This window comes from Alexandromys fortis, unplaced genomic scaffold (assembly GCF_014885135.2).
Source record: "Alexandromys fortis isolate MF-2015 unplaced genomic scaffold, M_Fortis_MF-2015_v1.1 scaffold_8_9099976_23576923, whole genome shotgun sequence".
In the NCBI taxonomy this organism is placed as follows: Eukaryota; Metazoa; Chordata; class Mammalia; order Rodentia; family Cricetidae; genus Alexandromys; species Alexandromys fortis.
The window spans coordinates 4,749,776-4,770,462 of record NW_026067899.1 but is presented as its reverse complement, the minus strand read 5'-3'; the positions used below and the strand labels follow the sequence as shown (position 1 = coordinate 4,770,462).

Genomic DNA, 20,687 nt, shown 5'->3' with positions numbered 1-20,687 from the left:
AATATAGTGTTTTCTATTTCCATCCATTTGTATGCAAAATTCAAGAAGTCCTTGTTTTTTACTGCTGAGTAGTACTCTAATATGTATATATTCCATACTTTCTTCATCCATTCTTCCATTGAAGGGCATCTAGGTTTTTTTTAAGACGAGGAATGTGAGGCTTTTAAAGAGTGAAGTCCCTATCTAGGCTCTACCTATAGCAGTGAGATAGTAAAGGGATGGAGGGGTTTCTGTGAAGACCTTGCTCTGCCTGCTCTTTGAAACAGGCTGTGCTCCTCATGGGCAAGGAGTCTGACCACTTGGCTTTAGACATACAAATGAAGAAACAACACACGTTCAAAACCGTGCAGCGCCCGCTCTGCTGGAGTTGCAGGCCCGTTCTGTTTTCCATTTGTTTGAAAAAGTTGAAGTGTGTTTTTGTTGAGATTTTAAGTCTGTTTAATCTGATCATCCTTGCTTCTTCTGTTTCTCTTTTCTTCCACACCCTATCAAATCAGCCAGCTAGCCCCTGATGAATGTGCTTCTTGAATCTGCCACTCTGGTCCCAGACGCCATCATCTTTTGATTTGGATTAAGTCAATATCCTCACATCTGGTCTCCTCTCTTTCATCTTGTCTGTCACGAAAATGATCTCTTTTAATGGCCCTGTGCAAGGCATCCCAATATTACCCACTGAATTTCGAATAACATCCAGGAGATTTGCCTCAAGTACAGCATCCTGTGCGTTGTGGTTCCTGTGTCCTTCAGTAAACTCACCTTTTGTTTTTTCTCACCTTGATCCTGTTCTCTACCATGCTTGCCTTTATTCTGTTCTTGAATGCTTCCAGCTCATTCCCATTCTAGAGCCTCATGTGGTGATTCTGTTTGCAATATTTTTTCTACCAATGCTCTGAAATCTAATTACATATTTTCAGACATCATTCCATTTACATGTCACCTCCTCAGAGATACTTTCCCCAAACCCCCAGTTTCTCAAGGCCCCCAGTCAGATACTGTTATATCACTCACTCTGTGTTCATTGTGGCATCTAATGACTCCATGCCTTTTTTCCGTTGACATATTATAAAAATTCCAGGCCTAGTATCAATGCATGATACACTAGCAAATGTTGAATAAATATGCGTATAAAGAATAAAAGAGTTAATGGCAATATAGTTGGGGAAAGAATTACATAAAGCTCCTCTGAGTTGCTGAGAAGATGCAGAGACTGAAAAAAAGCACATGAGAAATACACCTGCTACACCAAATATGATTCTGATTTAAGGGCTAAATTTATGTCACTTGGTATTTTTCCCAAAGCAGAAGTTACTATTGTAGTTTCCAAATGGTAAGTGATTCCTAGGTCACAGAAGTAGAAACAGCAAGGAATAACTTTCACCATTTTCTTGGGTATAGAATATAAAACTTATTAGTCTTACCACATTCAGTGTGAGCTTTCCCAAATTCATTGTGGATTCCTCTCCAAATCTCAACCCAAACTTTTCAAAAGGTCACTTTAGAAAAAAATAGACAGCAACGAAATAAATATGGCTCCCAAACTTGAATTTGCCTCCTCCATATAATCCCTATTTTTATTTGCAACAAAAGTCTCTATAGCTGCCGGACGAATAATCACAGCAGTTTCCCAAGAGCTTCCAAAGTGCAAGCACATATGTGATAGGTACTGGAGGAAGAAATGAGAACAAAAATAACACAGGCACCAGTGAGTGCACCTGCCTGCAAGGAGCATAACATACCCAGGGCTTCCCAGTAACAGGCATACTTCTGATGCAGCCAGCTCACAGCCTTGGGAGAGCAAAGTCAGTAACACCTCTGAGACGTCCAGTCCCCAGAAGTCCCATGCTTGAAATGCATATTGCTTCTTCAATCTTACATCCTCTCCCTCCTCCTCCCCTCATTAGCTCACTATATTGAACTAAATCTCTAGCAAATTGGATTACCCTGTGCTTACTTGGGAGTACTTGGACCCTGGACAAGGCTCTTTTCCTTGTCTTCCAACTAACATCATGAGTTCCATTGCCTGTGAACTTCTTTGAGCCATGAAGAAGGCTGCCGGGAGTGAGGGAAGGGGTTATCTCTATCCAATCCAGGAAAGAGTGTTGTCTCCTTTCTAATAACAGAGATTAGGGATCAGTGTGTTCAAAGTTAATTTTGCTTTAATAGCTGTATTTACCTTCTCTGCTGTCAGATGAAAAGCTCAGAGGGTAGAGTCGATGACACTTCTAAGCAGAAATACCCATATGAAAGCATTTGATAATTAATCTTTGGAGGAGTTCATACAAACTTTTAAGATACACATGTGACAGTTATTGTTGCCTGGTGGCATGAGAAAAACGTGAGTATATGTTCTCAAAATATTAGCCACAACCCAGGCTCAATTACACTGTCTACTCCTGATTCCTGACATCTAGGACCAAATCATTTTACAGCTTATTAATTTAAGTCAGGTTCAAAAATAAGTATGATACAAGAAGACACACAAATTCCAGAATGGGTATGTGAATAAGAACCCTGTTAATTTTCTCACAAAAATTATTTGAAATGGGAGATATAAAATGCATTACAAAATGGTAATTATTTTACAAAATGCATAAAATATCATAAAGTATATTTAGAAAATGTGTGCAGAAACATGTAATTCCACCATCCTTACAAACTCTTATTTGCTTATATTTTAAGCATGTCTCCACATATATATACTCTATGTAGTTGGACGTATATGCAGAATTTCCTTTTTGACCTTTCCAACTAGATTAATGAAAGTATTTTCATCAACACAACCAAAAAACCTTTGACCCACATTCTATCCTGCCTACAGGTTGTGCTGTGGTAATGTGGCACTGAACTTGCAGGAGTGGCAGCCAATTACCTGTCAACTTGAGGCCCACTCCACTAGAATTAGCCCATTCTCAACACTGCCTTGGTATCCAGGAACAGGAACAATGCCTAGTCCAATTGTCATCAGAAGGGTATCATCCATCAAGGGAAGCAGATGCAGAGACCCAAACACTAGGCAGAACCAGGAAACCCTGCAGAAGATGGGGAGGAAGAGTTGTAGGAACCAGAGTGAGTGGTCAAGGACATCATGAGAACACAGCCCACAGAATCAAATATGTTGGCTTCATGGGGCCTTACAGAGACTGAAGCAACAATCAGGGAGCCCATATGGGTCCGAGCTAGGTTCTCTGCATATGTGTTATGATTTTGTAGCTTTGTGCTCTTATGTGATCCCCTACTAATAGGAGTAGGGGATGCCTCTGATTCTTTTGCCTGCACTTGGGACCCTTTTCCTCCTACTGGGTTGCTTTGGCCAGGCTTGATATGAGGGCTTATGCCTAGTCTTATTGTAACTTGTTAGACTATGTTCAGCAAATAGCCCTGAGTGCCTCCCCCTCTTAAGGGAAATGAAGGAGAAGTGTATCTGGGGAAGAAGGGAATTGGGGTGGGGACTGGGAGGAGCTGAAAGAGGGAAAACTGCGGTAAGGATGTAATGTATGAGAGAAGAATAAAGGGGGGGGGAAGACAGTATTTTCCTTCACTGCTACACTTAACCTCATGATTTACCCCATGATTTTACAATACATCAAAATATTTTATCAGGTACCTGTATGATAAACATTGAGAAGGAAATTTGGCTATGTTGCCCTGTCTCTAGTAATCTTCTTGCCTCAGTTTCCCTCAAGTGTATGTCAACACTCCATTTATGCTAGCATAATTTAGTTACTATCTCCATTAGCGAATGATATTTAAGTTTCTTTCAATATTAAAATTAATATTTGAAATGGACACTTTTTAATTAGGATTCTCTGCTCCCCTTTTGGTTTCTATATTTAAGATAACTACACAAAAATAGGATTCTTCAATCTATGCCTGAATACTTTTATAATTCTTGTGATTTTTTAGCCAATTTATTATTCAAAGGCTATAATTAATTCTTTCTCCAGTCACATGTAAGGATATTAGGTTCTCCTCAATTTCATCAAAGTCCATCTATCTTCTCTGCAATATGAAGGTAAAAAAAAAAATGCTTTTTCCTCCTATGTTCCTTTTCATTTGTGTGATCATTAGTAAGATCATCCTAGCATGTTAGGGAATGGTCGTCTATCTCCTTTTATATGCTCTGATAGTATTTCCAATGAGTTTTCCTGTCTTTGGAAGGCCTTTCCAACATAAACTCGGGCAGATGTAGGACCAAGTGAGAAAATGCAGAGGACATCAATTTGTTTGGATTGTGGGCAAAGCAGAATATAAACACACAAAGCACATAGAACCCATCACAAGAGGAACAGGAGCTTCCACAACCACAAGTAAGGCCCTTTCCTTAGTGCTGGCTCAGATGTAGATTCATAGTTCTTTGATAGAATTTACCCTACTTGGTTCCTAAGCAAGCAGTAGTAAATTCCATGTCTCCTCTTCCTCCTGACTCATGCAACAATTCAATCTGCCCTAACTTTCGAGGACATACAAATAAGTTAGTCTTTCTACCGATGTTGATTGTGTTCTTAATAAACAATGGCTTACCACCTCAAGGTTAGTTTTTGCAATCAATGAGATTTTAATATAAGAGAGAAAAGTATTACCTTTCATGGCCCACTGCTAGGTTCATGGATGAGGTCCTTATAACAAAAGAGATGAGCCAAAGATGGGCAGGATTGGGTGACATGGAAGCCTTCAGAAAGGAGAGCTTTAAAAAATGGCACCACAGTGCTGTTCTGTGGACAGCGTATGGTTATAGAACAAGGGTATAATCTGTCTGTTAGTAACAGACTGGGGTAGCTTATAAACCTGTTTGTTTAGATGTTCTTGACTGTCCTTCAGGATAACTAGATCAGACACTACTACTTAGGGACTTCTAGCAAAGAAGAGAAAGGCAGTCCGAGAGGCCCTCCAAGATTCTGTGGCTAGTTTCAAGAGAAAACAAGGATGAGAGAAACATAGACCAATCATGGCCAATGTGCCATTTTGGGGTTGAATGTTCTAAAATCCATCAGTAGCACACTAAAAACCTTACAGTTGAAGAATGTTGCGCTAGCAGGTAAATATTTGGTTAACATTTTCTCTTCAGATGTAACTAAATTGCTTTTTATTTCTTTTCTTGGTTTTAAAGTTTGATGTTAGTTGTTGTTTTCCTCTTAGTATTTTCTGGTAAATGGTTTGTTATATAGAAACCCCAGCTAACACATCAGTCATCCTGATGCTTCACTCTACATAATAGCAAAAACCTGGGCAGAGGGGACTGTCCACTGATTGTCGCTGGATGGAATTCAGTAACTGCCAGTAAACAATTGGTACTTTAGAATAACAGAAGGCCAGGTGTGGTGGTCTTGCCATCAATCCCAGCACTCGGGAGTTCAAATCCATCCTGATCTACATAGCACATTTCATGACAAAGAGGACTACATTCAAAGACCCTGCCTCAATAATAATATTAATAAGAGAAACATAGAGTAGGCAAGACAGCCATGAAAACTGATTTCAGTTCAAGAGCTAACCAGAAAGAAGATGGATGAATAGTTGCCTAAGTATCAAAGAGAGATTCTGAGGGAAGAACCTAACTTAAGCCCTGTTAATTCACTGCTTCACTCTCTCCCAGTGAAGCATCTAGTTACACATGCAATGCTACTGAAGCAGGGTTCTGGATTTTAAAAACAATGCACTGGGCTATGGCATCATTCAAAATTCTTCAAAGCAAAATTTGCCATCCTTATAGAAATTGTTGAATATTTGGCATAAAATTTTGAGTGAAAATATTGTACAGGGTTTTCTAAAAAAACAGATTCCTTCCCTTTCTGCATGGAAACGTGGTATGTCATATTGTTTACTTGTTATATACTGTTGGAGAAGAAACCCAAAACTCCATCAGGACAGGCAGGTACTCTATCATTGAGCTACATTCCCAGATCTAGGATACTGTCCAAGAAGTTGGCCTAATTAAGAAGGTATCACCCACTTAGAAAATGTACTGAAATCCTCAACATGATCCATCCTATAGAATTAAAATTCTATGATATATTCATACTTTTTCCTTCTCTGTCTCTCTCTGGGTGTCTCTCCTCTCTCTCTCTCTCTCTCCCTCTCTGTCTCTCTCTCTCTCCCTCTCTGCCAGAAAATGACATGGGGATGTTATTCATCATTAAAAGTAAGCTCTGCTACAGACAATTTAGTTTATGGGCCACAGCAAATACGTAGTTATAGCCAATTTATTTAATGCATCCAGGAAGTTCTGGTATCTAATCACAGCTTGTACTTGGAGCAAGAGGAGCTGAAGACAGTGGAGGAAAACTTAGGCTTTATCCAACGATGGGAGAATTTGTAAATCATGTTCCATATGCTTTTGATCACATCCTGTCCTAGAGAGGTCTCTTCGTATATAAACAAGGGCATGAGCAGACAGTAGAAGTATCACTCAGTGTTCTTTCCCTGTCAGAGAAAATTATGCATTATTTAAGAGAGGCAGAACATGGTTTCTGGATGCTTGACCTGTGGGAATAAGAGCCCAACCCCAAAGTGAAGAAAGGAAATGTCTGCAAAGTCCCTCAGCTGAAGTCAGGGTTTCAAAAGAAGAATCACTCGACTCTGAAGAGAAGAAAACCAGGTAGATCTCAGGAGTCTCACTGTGACTGACATATCTGAGACTCCAACAGCTGCGTCAGGCTCCCAGCACACTGGCCATTAAGCAGCAATGCCTCTCTATCTGGGCACGACTGGTCCTACAGTAGATCAAACCCAGTGAAGTAGGAAAGTAAAGGTTGCAAGGGGCAGGGATAAGCATCTCCCTTTTGGAGAAATTATTTTGTAACCTTCTCCAGATATCTTCAGGGGAAAGCTCATTTGCCAGCAGTCTTCTCTTAGTGATCAATCTTATGTTTATATTAGTTTCTATGTTTTATTTCCAGAAACCTTCCCTTGGCTGTAGTGCTATCTCTATTGCTTTTGTTCTCAGCGAAATCTGTTTTGTATAAAGAAGATAAAGGAGTCAACTAATTAGTTTTCTAAAGTGATAATTGTAGATCCCATTTCTGTTTACATAGCATCTGTGTGTTAGCTGAGGTTTCTATCCCACCCGGTCCCACAGTCATTCAATCCCAAAGAACTACACAGAAGTCTACATTAATTATAAACTGGTTGGCCTAGTAGCTCAGGCTTCTTATTAATTAATTCTTACATCTTAAATTAGCCCATTATTCTTGTCTATGTTAGCCACGTTGCTTGTTACCTTCATCAGCAAGGTGTTCTCATCCTGCTCCCTCTGGATCTGGGAGACGACTGCAGACTGACTCTTTCCTCTTTCCAGAATTCTCCTGTTCTAGTTGCCCTGCCTCTACTTCCTGCCTGGCCACTGGCCAATCTGCATTTTATTAAAATACAACTAATAAATCTTTACAGGGTCAAGATCATTGTCCCACAGCATCTGTGTATAATGATCATAGACTTCCATCCAGGCTGTCACAGTGCACTGCAATGTAGATATAAAATCTGCTTGTAGTCGAGCATAGATTCCTTTCCTGCGTAGATCTCATAGAATTAAATGAATCTTTGCACATATTATAAACTGACTGGTCCTTCCTTCTCTTGATACAGTGTCAGAAGACTGTAAGTTATTTAAACATCTGACTCCTATTCTCAAACAAAGCCAAAAGGCTAAAACTGCCTCAGGAGAAACTCTTAATAACTTTGACCTGGCATTGACCACAGTTTTCAGCATTCCAGATGTACGTAATAAGTAGAGACTATCACAGATTCAAAAATCTTCATCCTTTTAATTATCTTTTAATTAACTTTCTGTGTCCTTTAATGAAGATTTCAGTTTTTATAATCATACAGAGTTCATGACTCCCGCAGGTCCTTAGTGTCATAGAGCTAGATTTTCACATAATAATTGGTTACTTAAAATGCAGTAGTGTGGTAGACAGGCTCTAAGCTGATGAGTCTGATTTAGCATAGTCTTTGAAAGGTTTTTTGTTCCACTGCCCTAGACTGAGATCCTTTAGGTCAGAGTCATTTGGAGTTTCACCAAATCAAATAGTAAATGCTGAAATTCCTTAAGCAAGTGATACAGGTTTTACTGAAACAGAGAAACTGTAAAGTTGGATTTATATCAGAAGTATGATTAGCTCCTGTCTCCATCAACTCTTTCCAAGATAATCCTAGGAAAGGGGATGATTTGTTTTTTAATCATTTAAGGAGATGGAAATGTTAAACATCTTAACTTGACAATGACACATTAGTTACATGGATCAAATCACCACACCCCACAAATATGTACAATTAATAAAATAATTTTAAGAGTAAAGGAAACGACACAGTGATAAATGAGTCAAAATTATTTTATGGAAAAATCTAAATCCTTTAATGGCAAAATGGTGTAGGAGGTTTTTCTGTCTGTGTTGCTTTCATTGGTTAATAAAGGAACTGCTTTGGGCTTATAGCAGAGCTATAAGGGAACAGAGCTAGGTGGGGAAAACTAAATGGAATGCTGGGAAGAAGAGGGAGAGGGAGAAGCCATGGATCCTTTGCCTGAGACAGACGCTGGTAGAATCTTTGCTGGTAAGCTGCTGCAATGTGGCGATATACAAATTAATAGAAATTGATTAAATTATTATGAGTTAGGCAATAGAGAATATAGAGCTAATGGGCCAAGCAGTGTTTTAATTAATACAATTTCTGTGTGATTGTTTTGGTTCTGGGTGGCTGGGACAAACAAGCAGGCCTCTTCCTACAAATTGGTGCTCAACATGGGGCCCAAACCCACAACGCTGGGATTCAGAATCCCATGATCTATTGGGAGCTCACCAAGGCCAGCTGGACTGGGACTGAAAAAGCATGGGATAAAATCGGACTCTCTGAACATGGTAGACAATGAGGACTGATGAGAAGCCAAGGACAATGGCAATGGATTTGGATCCTACTTCATGTTCTGGCTTTGTGGGAGCCTAGCCAGTTTGGATGCTCACCTTCCTAGACCTAGATGGAGGGGGGAGGACCTTGGACTTCCTACAGGGCAGGGAATCCTGACTGCTCTTTGGACTGGAGAGGGAGGGGGACANCAGGGAACCCTGACTGCTCTTTTGACTGGAGAGGGAGGGAGAAAGGAGCGGGGGGAGGGAGAGGTAAATGGGAGGCTGGGAAGAGACAGAAATTTTTTTTAATAAAAAATAAAAAAAATTAAGAAATACCAATAAAAATATATATAAAAAAAGAAAAAAAGAATCCCATGATCTACTGACTGAGTTGCAAAATTTCTCCATTTGCTTGAGATACGGTCATTCTCAATGAAGGTAGTCCGGAAGTCCCTTGCAGAGTGTCACTTACCTGATAGCATCCTTCATTGTTCTGCAATGATCTGCTCTACCATGTAACACAGAAAAAGACATATTAGACAAAAAGGAAAAAGACAAGACATTTCCAAACGTTATGAGGAAAATCTACTCATTCTATGTCTTACCGAGCACAGAAGGCTAGAGTCACTGTGAATGGTGACAGCAACATCATTTAGTTTAATGTGAAACCTGGGCTGGAAACCAGCTTACTTGCTCAGAGTTTCAAATAATGTGTCTTTTTTTATTTAAGCAAATCCAATAATGCATGTCCTTTTAAAAACTCTGTTATTTAAAACTGTAAATAAGACATTAACTACAAATCAACAATAGTTCATTTACTTTAATATTTCATCTGAAATTATTACCACTCTAAATTGATTTTTATAGATTTATTTTGGAGTTTGTCTCAATTAGCCTTGTTTGCTGAGACTGGCCTACACTCATAAAAATATTTGCTCTGAATATGAAGCTTAGCTGTTCTGTTTACTGTTTTCAGTAAACTGCACTCCAATGAAATACCAAGAGGTATTTCGTACTTTCTACATCTAACCAATGAGATCTCAGACAGCAACCTAAAGCTCTTTCAAAACGTAATATCTCACACCACTATCAATAGAAGATCTTCTTTGTGTTCGTCTCAATTTTTATTCACTCAGTTTGATAAGGTGTGTGTGCAGTACACTTTCTGTGGTCCTTGGGTTACTGTAAAGGCTAAAAATGAAGGTGAATAGTGCATGGTGCCCATTGGTATTCATTGCCTGTCAAGACTTTCTCAAAGCTCAAATCCAGTGTAAGGTGGTGGGATTCGGAACTCTGAAAAGCTGATACCGCATTCCTGTTTGGTCAGCCCATTCTTTGCCAAATAAATAACCTAAAACTTACAGAGTAGCCACTATGTCTCCAAGACTATATAACACCTGTGCATTCAGAAATCAATATACTGTTAGCTTTTACTGTTATTAGAGTCTGATTACTTCTTCAGAGAGATTTGAATTAATAGTCTTCTGTAATAGTACCTTTTTAGTCTGGACCCTTTATACACAGTTTGTAAACCTCAGGGACTATTTTTAATATGCAAGATACGTTTATTAATATTTAATGCATAAGAAAATAAACCTGAGAAAGTTAATACCATTAATTTTAAATAGTTTTAAGAATTAATTAACTGACTTATTTTCAAATAAATAGCATCTTTTTAAAGAAAAAGTAACTTACTTCATTGTTTAGTACAAATTAGTGAGAAGATGACTTTCTTATATTTTTTTCGAGTATTTTTACTAGATGGAAAACAACTGGACTCCCATATATGCTTCTGAAATCTTTTGTGATCTGTCATTGTGGATGAAGTACAAAAGGAAATGTAGACCTTGGGTAGATATGTAGCCAGAGAAATTAGGTCATTATGGGCTCCTAAATGGTGTCAAAGACTAACAGGGGTCCAGCAACCACACTTCATAAGTCAGTGTTTTTTCAAACACAAAGCCTTATTCTGCCCGCTTACTGAAGAACAGGACTACTCTAGAGTACCATTTTAATTATTTGGAAGTAACTATGTGGATCATTTGGCCTAACGATTATAAAAGCTACTCCAGGAAGCACTAGCTTTTCCAGAAAGATTTCTCTAGTTCAATGGCTGTTTGTCTAAGAAGACATTTGGGGCCATCACACTGTCATGTCGTGTTATGTACTTCCCCTTAGATGTTCTGGATTTCATAAATCTCTGCATGATGTCTTACAGAATAGTTGCCCATCATAGTCACTTGGACATTTATTCTCCTATTAATTCCTGGGCTAGGTATCCAGGCAGGTTCTTTACTCCTTCTCTGGTTCACAGCTAGTATAGCCCATCGTTATCATGCCCATTTGGTGACTATTTCTCCTTGCTAATTGTACAGTGATATTTGTGTGTGTGTGTGTGTGTGTGTGTGTGTGTGTGCACGCACATGGTGGAGGTGCTGGTGTTAGGATGAATTCTGATTACATGCTTTTGCAATTGTTTGTCTTCAAAAAGACAAATTTTCCCTTATTACAATCCATGAATTAATACTTTTATACCAAATGTTCCATATTATTTTCTCCATTATAGTGAAATATCTCCTCAGGTTTTTAGCTCAGTCTTTTCATTTTTCATATAAACAGAAACAAAGAGGGAAGGGATGACTTTTTCAACACTATGCAAAAAAAATATAGGAAAATTTATAACCATCTCTTTATGATTTCATAACACCACTGTGTTTAGACAGTATAGTAAAATATATCAATGTGGATTGAGGAAATGTATCTAGGGCACTCTTCAAAGTCATTATTTTACCTACTAAGTATCACATTTGACCCAGACAGTCTTTTTTTTTTTTCTTTTTCGAGACAGGGTTTCTCTGTGGTTTTGGAGCCTGTCCTGGAACTAGCTCTTGTAGACCAGGCTTGTCTCTAACTCACAGAGATCCGCCTGCCTCTGCCTCCCAAGTGCTGGGATTAAAGGCGTGCGCCACCACCACCCGGCCCAGACAGTCTTAAATACCAAGAACACAGTAGTGTTGAGAGAGATGGAGACCTTGCCAAAAAACCATGAACAAGTTCTGGATCCCACACCCAAGTCAAACCAAGATGCCAGTAGGTTTTGTTCTTTGTAAAGGGGAGCCAATTCAGAGCAGTTCTGTCCAAATATATCATCCTGAGCTATACCTGGAAATATTAAATGATACAAATCTTACCCTGATATTGGAGGTCAAATATGTATTAATAGATTTTAGTCCATTAGGGCACCATAAAAAACAGTTGGAGGGCTAGAGAGATGCCTCAGAGATTAAGAGCATCATCTGCTCTTCCAAAGGTCCTGAGTTCAATTCACAGCAACCACATGGTGGCTCACAACCATGTGTGATGGGGTCTGGTGCCCTCTTTTGCCCTGCAGGCATATACACAGACAGAATATTGTATACATAATAAATAAATATTTTGAAAAAAATCAGTTGGATAATCTTCCATTGCCTTTTTTTCAGGACAGAAGAAATGGGTCTCCATGGAACTGTGGATGGTGTTTGTCTCAGGTAATAACTTTTTAACCTTCCTGGTTACTCCCAAGTATGAGTCTTGTCACAATTATTTCTCTTATCCTTGCCAATCCATTCTACCCAAAGATGCTACATTGTGGGTTAATATTGCCACTTACCTCCAACCTGATCGTCTTCCTCTCAGAAGTAACTTTGTCTTTGCCAAGAATCTACTCATCTATTTTAGATTCTGCATTGGCTTCTACTAATCCCAGCTTGAGACAGAAACGCCCAAGACTGATCTTAGGAGTTAATAGTAAGCATGATTTAAAGATAACTGGAAGAGCACACCCTATCCTGAAGTATCTTCTCTTGTAGATATTAAGTATGACCCTTGGGAATATATCATCAAAGAACAGCTACAGCTAAATTTATATAGGCCACTGGTGAAGTCACTGGATGTACTTTGTCTAATTAACGACTACAATGTCTTCATAAGATATTATTAGCACCGACTTATAGTTGACAGAACCAAAGCTCAAAGACTTCAATAGCATGTCCAATTTAACACAAATAAGATATAATATAAGCAGTCTCATATTTCAGTCTTTCTGAATCTACTATTCCCAGGTCACTCCACCTGGCAGACTAGTGTCTAGGAGAACCTCTGGCATCCTTAAATTCATTGTAGTTTACATGTAAGCAACGTTTGGCATTTTCCCCCTTTTTTCATTTATTTAAGCCCCTTTTTACCTCGAGGTTGTATATTCATTCATGCTTGGCCAAGGGTAGGGCAGACACCTGTACTTTGCAGTCTGCTTGATTGAGTGCAGGGGCAAAGCTGTGTCGTGAGCAAACTCTAATCCTTTTGTCTCTGCTATATAACAGGAAATTAAATCACTGTGATTTGCTCCAGGCCAGAAGTTCATTGACCAGGACAAGGTCCCTTTACTTATTGTTTTTAGCTTAAAGATACCATTAACACCACAATGCCCTATAGCCAGAATAAAGGAATGTTTTCAAGTGATGGATAGAAGGTTTGTCCTTAGAGCCTGAGATATATGTTATATCCATCAGCTTTTGTTGACACTTTTACATCTCATTTTCTAATTTGACTTAATCTTCGATGTTGTGTAATTGAAATCTCTAATGCTTAGGGAACCAACCACGAGATAAATGCTTCCTTGACCAGTCAGCTGGTTAGTAACTGGATAATCACTTCCTGTCAAGGTCTTCAGTTAAGTACTATTGTTTGTCATATTAGGTAATAGGGAATCGTTACAGGAATTAGAAAGAAAATAGATCTTGGAGTAGGACATATTTTCAACCTATCATCCCCTCTGCTCACTGCAGATTTATGTCAAACTATGCAGAAAATTGATGCACCCCATCTGGCATCTCCCAAATCTTAGCATCAACTCAAAGCCCATGTAGTTCTCACTTGAAACCTGTCTGGCATTGTCTTCACTGTCTAAGATGATTTAAATTTATTATCGTCCCTACCATCCATACCAGGTATGTGTGAGATCTAAGTAGATTCCATCCTGAGGCAAGATTTCTTTCTTGTCATTTTTCATGATATACATTTCTGCACCTTCATGGAAATCAGAGAGCCCCAAAAGCCTATCTGACTTTTAAATTTTTTTACTTAGGTTCAGGGTTTTTAAATTATTAATTTTACTACAAACTAATGAAAAGTAAGCATCCCTAGAAGGTCAGCCTGAAAGGTTCAGTACGGTTAGTGCTGGAAGGAAAGCCACAGTCTATGACTCAGGCACACTAGTTTCTGCCTTTGACTATTCTATGTACACCATCTCTGAAGAGTTTCCAAGATCTTTGGCCTTTATTACATTTTCTGACTAGTGAGAGACGAAATATTCTTGATACACTATTTTTTTTTTCGGGTCCAAGTTACCTCAAAGAGTATCTCAAGACAGTTACATTGAGCAATAAAATGTCAGTAGAATGTAGAAACTTAAATGATTATTCAATATACCATGATTTTTCAAACAATTAGGGGGCAAAGAGAGAAGCATAAACTTTTCTTTCTATACATAACTACATTTTCTCACTCATAAGGCAAAAATCTTATGGCACAACTAATTCATCTTCTTAGTGGCTGATGAATTGTTTAGAGGTAGCTTGAAAGATAGCTCTTTATTTCAGAGTCCTTAAAAATACATTAGGTTCTATCTAAATGACCCAGTAAGTAAGGTGCTTGCTGTATGCCTGAGAACATGAGTTCAGTTCCTGGAATCCTTTTGGTAGAAGAAAAGTATTGACTTCCTCAGGTGGTTCTATGTGCTCTGACCTCCCCACATGTATGACGGCACACAGACACACACATGCACACACACACACGCTTAATTAACTAATTAAATGTATTTTATTTAATAAAAAAACAAATCATTTGTACATATAACTTAAGAGACTATATCCCTTCCTTCTGAGTACCTCCTTTTTCAGGATGTCATTTTAATGTCTGTACACTATTTTCTTGTGTTGTATGTCACCAATGCCTTTTCGGTTGCTGTGGTTAAACCCCATAACCAAGACAGCTTACAGAAGGATTTATTTGAGCTTTTGGTTCAGAGGGATAAGAGTCCATGACTATCATATAAGAAAGTGGGGCAGTGGGCAGACACGGTGACTGGAGCAGCAAGCTGCGCACTTGCATCTCAAATCGCAAGCAAGTGTGCAAGGGAATGGCCCGTAGCTTTGAAACTTCAAGGCCTGCCCCACTGACAAATTTCCTCCAGCAAAGCAACATCTGCTAAGTCTCCCTAAACAGCCACCAACTGGGAGCCAGGTATTCAAATGCCAGAGCCTATGGGGAGGAGAGTCTCATTCATACCACCACACCACTGAACACTGAAGTCATTTCCAGTACTTATCTAAGTAGAGTTTGCGATCTAGACCCTTATATTGAAATAGTCAGAGATTTTAACATTTGTTCTATAAAGTATCTTAATTACGCTTGAAACATTATCTTGTGTGTAGTGTCTCTACTCAATACCAAGAGCTCAGCTCTGAAATCAAATACATACAATAAACATACAGAACAGGTTACACTTATATATTTAGTAATATATGTGATATATATACATATGTATATATTTATATTGCAAATAGAAACAATTAAAGAAAAAGAGGCCATGAACTAAAGAAAGATCAAGGAGACTATCTAAGAGGGGTAAGAGGGAGCAAAGAAAAAAATTAAGGAATTATAACTTAAAAAATATATTATAAAAACATTATTTTGGATTAATATATAAATATTCTATGCCATTTTAAATTCCTGCTTTATGATTTCCTTCCCTCTTAGTTTTTATTATAAGTTTTACATTTACAAGCACTGACTGGGAAGCCCGTCAATTCATCATCAATCATAAGTGCCTCATTTACACAGCTGATTGTTGGATGCATTTTACTGGTCCAGAGTGACCTAAGGAAGAATATTTTGCCCTGGAGATTTGTGGGGCACAAGAAATTATGGAGAAAGTCCCAGCCATGAGAGAGAATGAAAGCCTGCCCACACGAAGGAGCAGGTGAACATCATGAGGGAACCAGCCTGTTGAATGGGCAGTTGGGCCCAGGTTCTAGAAAGACTGATGAGGGCTGATGGAAGACAGGCATTGTCTGATTCTTACTTCACTCCTTAACACAACTTATCGACATACAGACAAGAATGTTTCCCGCTTCCATTGCTCCACTGTGCAAGGGCAAGTGCAGATGCTCTAGGAAATGGGGGAGAAGAGAAGGGAGCAGGAAATGGAGCCAGCATGTCCATCCCTACACTTAAGTGTTCCTTGGCATGGGAGGAAGGGCACAGTCTATAAGTGTATCCAGGGTTACACCTCAGCAGAATCTGGGGTAGTGTCTACTGCCGGGAAAAAAAAAAAGTCTGTTCTATGCATGTCTTCCTAGTCCTGCTATATAAGGCCCCTATTTAAATTTTTAGGAGAGGAAACCTTGCTTTATTCCTTAACATATTGCCCTGTCAAATTCTGTCATTTGCCACATGTGGTGGTGCATGCCTATAATCTCAGCACTGGGGTAGATGAGGCAAGTTTGAGGCTGCCTAGACTATATATGGCGATTCAACCTCAAGATAGATAAAAAAGATAGATAGATAGAGAGAGAGAGAGAGAGAGAGAGAGAGAGAGAGAGAGAGAGGATAGATGGATGTATTAATAGACAGACAGATAGTAGGATAGATAGATAGATAGATAGATAGATAGATAGATAGATAGATAGATAGATAGAGGATAGATGGATTAATAAATAGATGATAGTAGGATAGATGGATGGATAGATAGATGATAGATAGATAGATAGATAGATAGATAGATAGATAGATAGATGATAGATAGATAGCAAGTGTTTTGATAAATTTTTTTTCTTCATCACTACATTCTTCCAGCATTTCTGCTCTACTTGCTGTTATGATATCCTCTCTGCTTCCCTTCTAAGTATGTGGATACAGAAGTAAATAATGTGCAGAAGCGGCATATCTCAAGCCCCAGGACACAAGGGCAAAAATAGCTGAGGGACATTCTGTTGACCCACAAAGCTGCAAATGTGGCACTCTACTCTGCAGACATTCCTTCTCCAAGTACACTCATTTCCACTTCACAGATAGAATCTGCATTGTGTAATGTGGTGTGTGTGTGTTTGTGTGCACGCGCGCGTGCGTGTGCTTTGGATAAAGATCATGGCCCAGTTGCTGACCTGCAGTGCCCAGAAGGGTGCTCCACAGGCATTGTTCGAAAAGGAACAAAAGAACAATTGTCTCTTTATACAAGCTCAAAATAGAAGTGCTCTTTTCAATACTACCTAATATTGTAAAGTTCCTATCTTTTTTTTTTTTTTGAATGACTGACTTTAACCACTGGGTCACTCATCCGCAACATCACTCTCTAGGTTTCTCTGAGTCCTTTGCTCACACACAGCCAGCTACATTTTTTAAGGTTGAATCACATTTCATTTTCTTGTTTGTTTTAAGCTATATTTAGGACTGTGGTTTCTCAATTCTTAATGGTGTCTGTAACAACTCCCAAATTAGGAAGCTCTTCAAACTTCTCCAGCAATGTGTTGTTCCTTTGCTTTTTCAAATCATCTCATGGTGTTAACATAATAACTAATATCTGTACAGTGACTTACAGTTTACAAAATACTTTCAAATCTATCATCTCTAAAAACGGAGATACTAGGAACTCTCTTCCAATTCAGATACAGTCTTGAAGACAACACCTGGCTTAGCATAGAGGTAGATGCCATTGATTCAGCACTTGCCTGGCACCTACAATGGCCCTGGGTTCAAATCTTAGTATCACTTTCCTCTACAAAGATATTATGTAGATTATGTTTTCCAAAGGCTACACTGATGCAGACTTTAGATTAAAGCTGGTCCCCTAACTCCAGACACCTCAAAGTTCATCATGCAATAATGCTTCCTTTCTTGTCCCTCCTGTCCATTGATGGCAAACATCACAGTTACTGTTTAACAAGACATAAAGCAAACTTCATGTTTAAAAAGTCATCTGAAAAGCAAAAGGTATGCTTGTGAAATCAAGACATATAATTAGAACCATGAAATTTTACAGACAATAACAACTAACATTTACGATATATTATGTAGGAACCCATACAAAGTATGTTCCAAACTTTCTACTGTATTTAGCATAATGATGATTCTATGAAAGCGGCGGTATCCACATCACCCTCCTCTCAAAGTGAGAAACTCAGTTGTAAGAGGGCATGCACCTCACTTGAGCTAGAAAGTGGTATGATGGGACTTGAACCCAGTACAAGGGAGTCCATTGAGCATGCCCTGAACTTCTATACCATTGAGTTAAGAAGGCTGGTTCTATAATCAACTTTCAGTTATAGCTCCATCTATCTATTTACTGACAACATTAATGACAAATATTTTTACCTTCTAATTTACGGGGTTTTCTGTAAAGTCATAAAACATGTTCCAAATTTCAGTGCCCAGTCACCAGTTAATAAATGTCTGCTCACGTCCTACTGACACTGGCTGCCCTTCACTTATTTATTTCTGCCATATGTGATGGGCAGCATATGCTGTGTGTGCCATGCTCCAGCTTCTACCTACTTGGTCTGTGGAAGCTCGCAAGGCCACCTAGCCGTACTCCCTTCTTCCCTGTACTTAAACAAGTGTTTCTGTATATAGAGTAGAACTGTTCTTTTATCTTGGTCTTTTTGCTGATGTTTCAAATGAAGTTGTAACTATAGCATCATTTTGGGGGGGAAGCATAAACACTCTATCTTGTCCAGATAGCTTTCAATTAAAATGCCCAACGTGTGATTATTTTCTATGACTCTTTCTCTGTGCTATTATTACATGCATAAACAAAATCAGCTTTCACTACAGTCACCTCCCACCCACACTACATTAGTTTAAATCAGAGGCTTTCTACAAAGGACACCTCGATTTCCTGGCCCATCTTCCTTCCTGCCCATAGCCTGGATCATGGACAAATCCCTACGGTTCAGGGCACTGGTACCTGATGATTCTCTACATGTAGTGAGATTTGTTTTCAAACACCTGCCCACCCCAGGTATCCATTGTCTTCCTCCAAGATTTTAGCTTTCTCTTTTCCTCAGCCCTTAAATTTAATTGGACAAACTTTCAGTTTGCTTTTGATCTACTGTGACTTGGTAAAACACTTCTACAGAACCTGACATAGGAAAAAAACAGTATTTTCTATACAATATCATGACTTAAATTGCATCTCTCTGAATATGGCCGAGAACCAAGACTCTGAGCTCAATGTCAGGCCTGCCGTTCTTGCTATAAAACAAATCTGAAATTCCTTTAATTGGAACAGACGTTTTATGATCTGAATATTTCTGTAAACCAGTCCATAGAACCAATGTAGCCAAAATTAGCATATATTAGCAGGCATAAAATTATAAATTGGACGTGTGGATGAGCTTTATTGGTATTGTAAAATATTATGGTAAGGCTTTCCATCAAACTGTTCTCATTTTGAAGCAATACATTAAAAATACACTAAGAGTTGTGGGCGGCACCAACAAATTCGGAGTTGAACTTATTAGGATTCATGGTTCTCACCCCAGACACTCACATCTTTAAACATCTAGCAGATGGCCAGACCTAAGTCTGGTGAGCTTTCTCAACAGCGAGGAAGCCAATACACAGTATGGCAGACCATTGGCAAACATTTACCATCACCTGGAAAAGAAGCTTGTGGATGAAAAATAATGAATATTATCTTAGGGTAATTTCCGTAACACTGATGGAAAAACTGTTTTCATGGCTGAATCTTAAGAGTGGCTGCACAGAACTAAAGTCTTGGATAGTTTGGGGCTATGTCTATTACTGAATAATGGATGAACACAGTAATAGAGGTATGTGATACTGCTGAATAGATTATTCTGTGCAGGGAAACAAAACCTTCATGGGAGGAGCAACCTCTGTGGCTGGTACTGGTGATTTGTTGGCATGTTAGAATAATCTATCATATACTTATGTTGATGATAATTGTGTCATAGTGTTCCTCATTGTCATCTAATAACTGAAAAAATAAGGAAGGAAGGATACTGGTTTTAGGGATTTCAGTGCAGTATCAACTCCTCTACTGTTTCTGGGTCATGGTGATGCAGAAGATCATACCAGAAGGGCATGTCTCCAGGATGCAGAGGGAAGGAGATGGGAAGGGGACAAGTAAGATATACCCATCAAAATCACATGCACACACACACACACACACACACACACACACACACACACACGGTGGGAGGAGAAAGAGACAGAGCTACTTCCACTACCCACCTTCTACAGTGTTTTCTCCTCCCGATAGTTTAGCCCACGTCTGACCGCATCTACGGATTACACCATTGATTAAGTAAGGCTCTCCTGATCTGATAATCTCTAGAACAGGCTCACAGACACGCTCAGCGGTGTGCTCTATTAATCTCCTAGGCATTTCTCTTTCCCATTCAATTTATCATCAAGATTAACTATCAAAATAATGGAAGGGAAGGGGAAAGAACAAGGAACATTATTTCTGAGGCTTATGAAATTGTACTGCAACAGTGCACACCTGAAAGGTGTGTTATCTGTCAGGCTGTTGCAAAGCCCTTTAATTGTGACCATTTTAGTCCTCACGCTTTGTGTGGTAGACACTGTTTGTATTTGATTTTCGCACACCGGGAAAGTGAGATCAAGAAAATTTTCACAGCTAGTCTGAAAAGAATATGCTGCATCTAACATAGGGGGTATATCTGGGCCCCCAAAGAGGGAAGCTGGAGGAGAGAGGATGGACACAGGACAGCTAGAACAGCTGTGGAGAGTTACACTTCAGCATCTGCATCAAGCTGTTTAAGA

The 20,687-nt window shown here is 39.0% G+C and overlaps 1 protein-coding gene across 5 annotated transcripts in view; it reads left to right on the top strand.

Annotated features, from left to right (window-relative positions):
- B3galt1 (beta-1,3-galactosyltransferase 1) overlaps nucleotides 1–20,687 on the top strand; it is a 482,035-nt gene that overhangs the window by 340,690 nt on the left and 120,658 nt on the right. For all 5 annotated transcript variants that reach the window (XM_050123307.1, XM_050123288.1, XM_050123270.1 and 2 more), the window contains one exon: nucleotides 12,320–12,367. The gene's annotated coding sequence lies outside the window, so the exon portion shown is untranslated. The remainder of the gene's footprint in view (nucleotides 1–12,319; nucleotides 12,368–20,687) is intronic.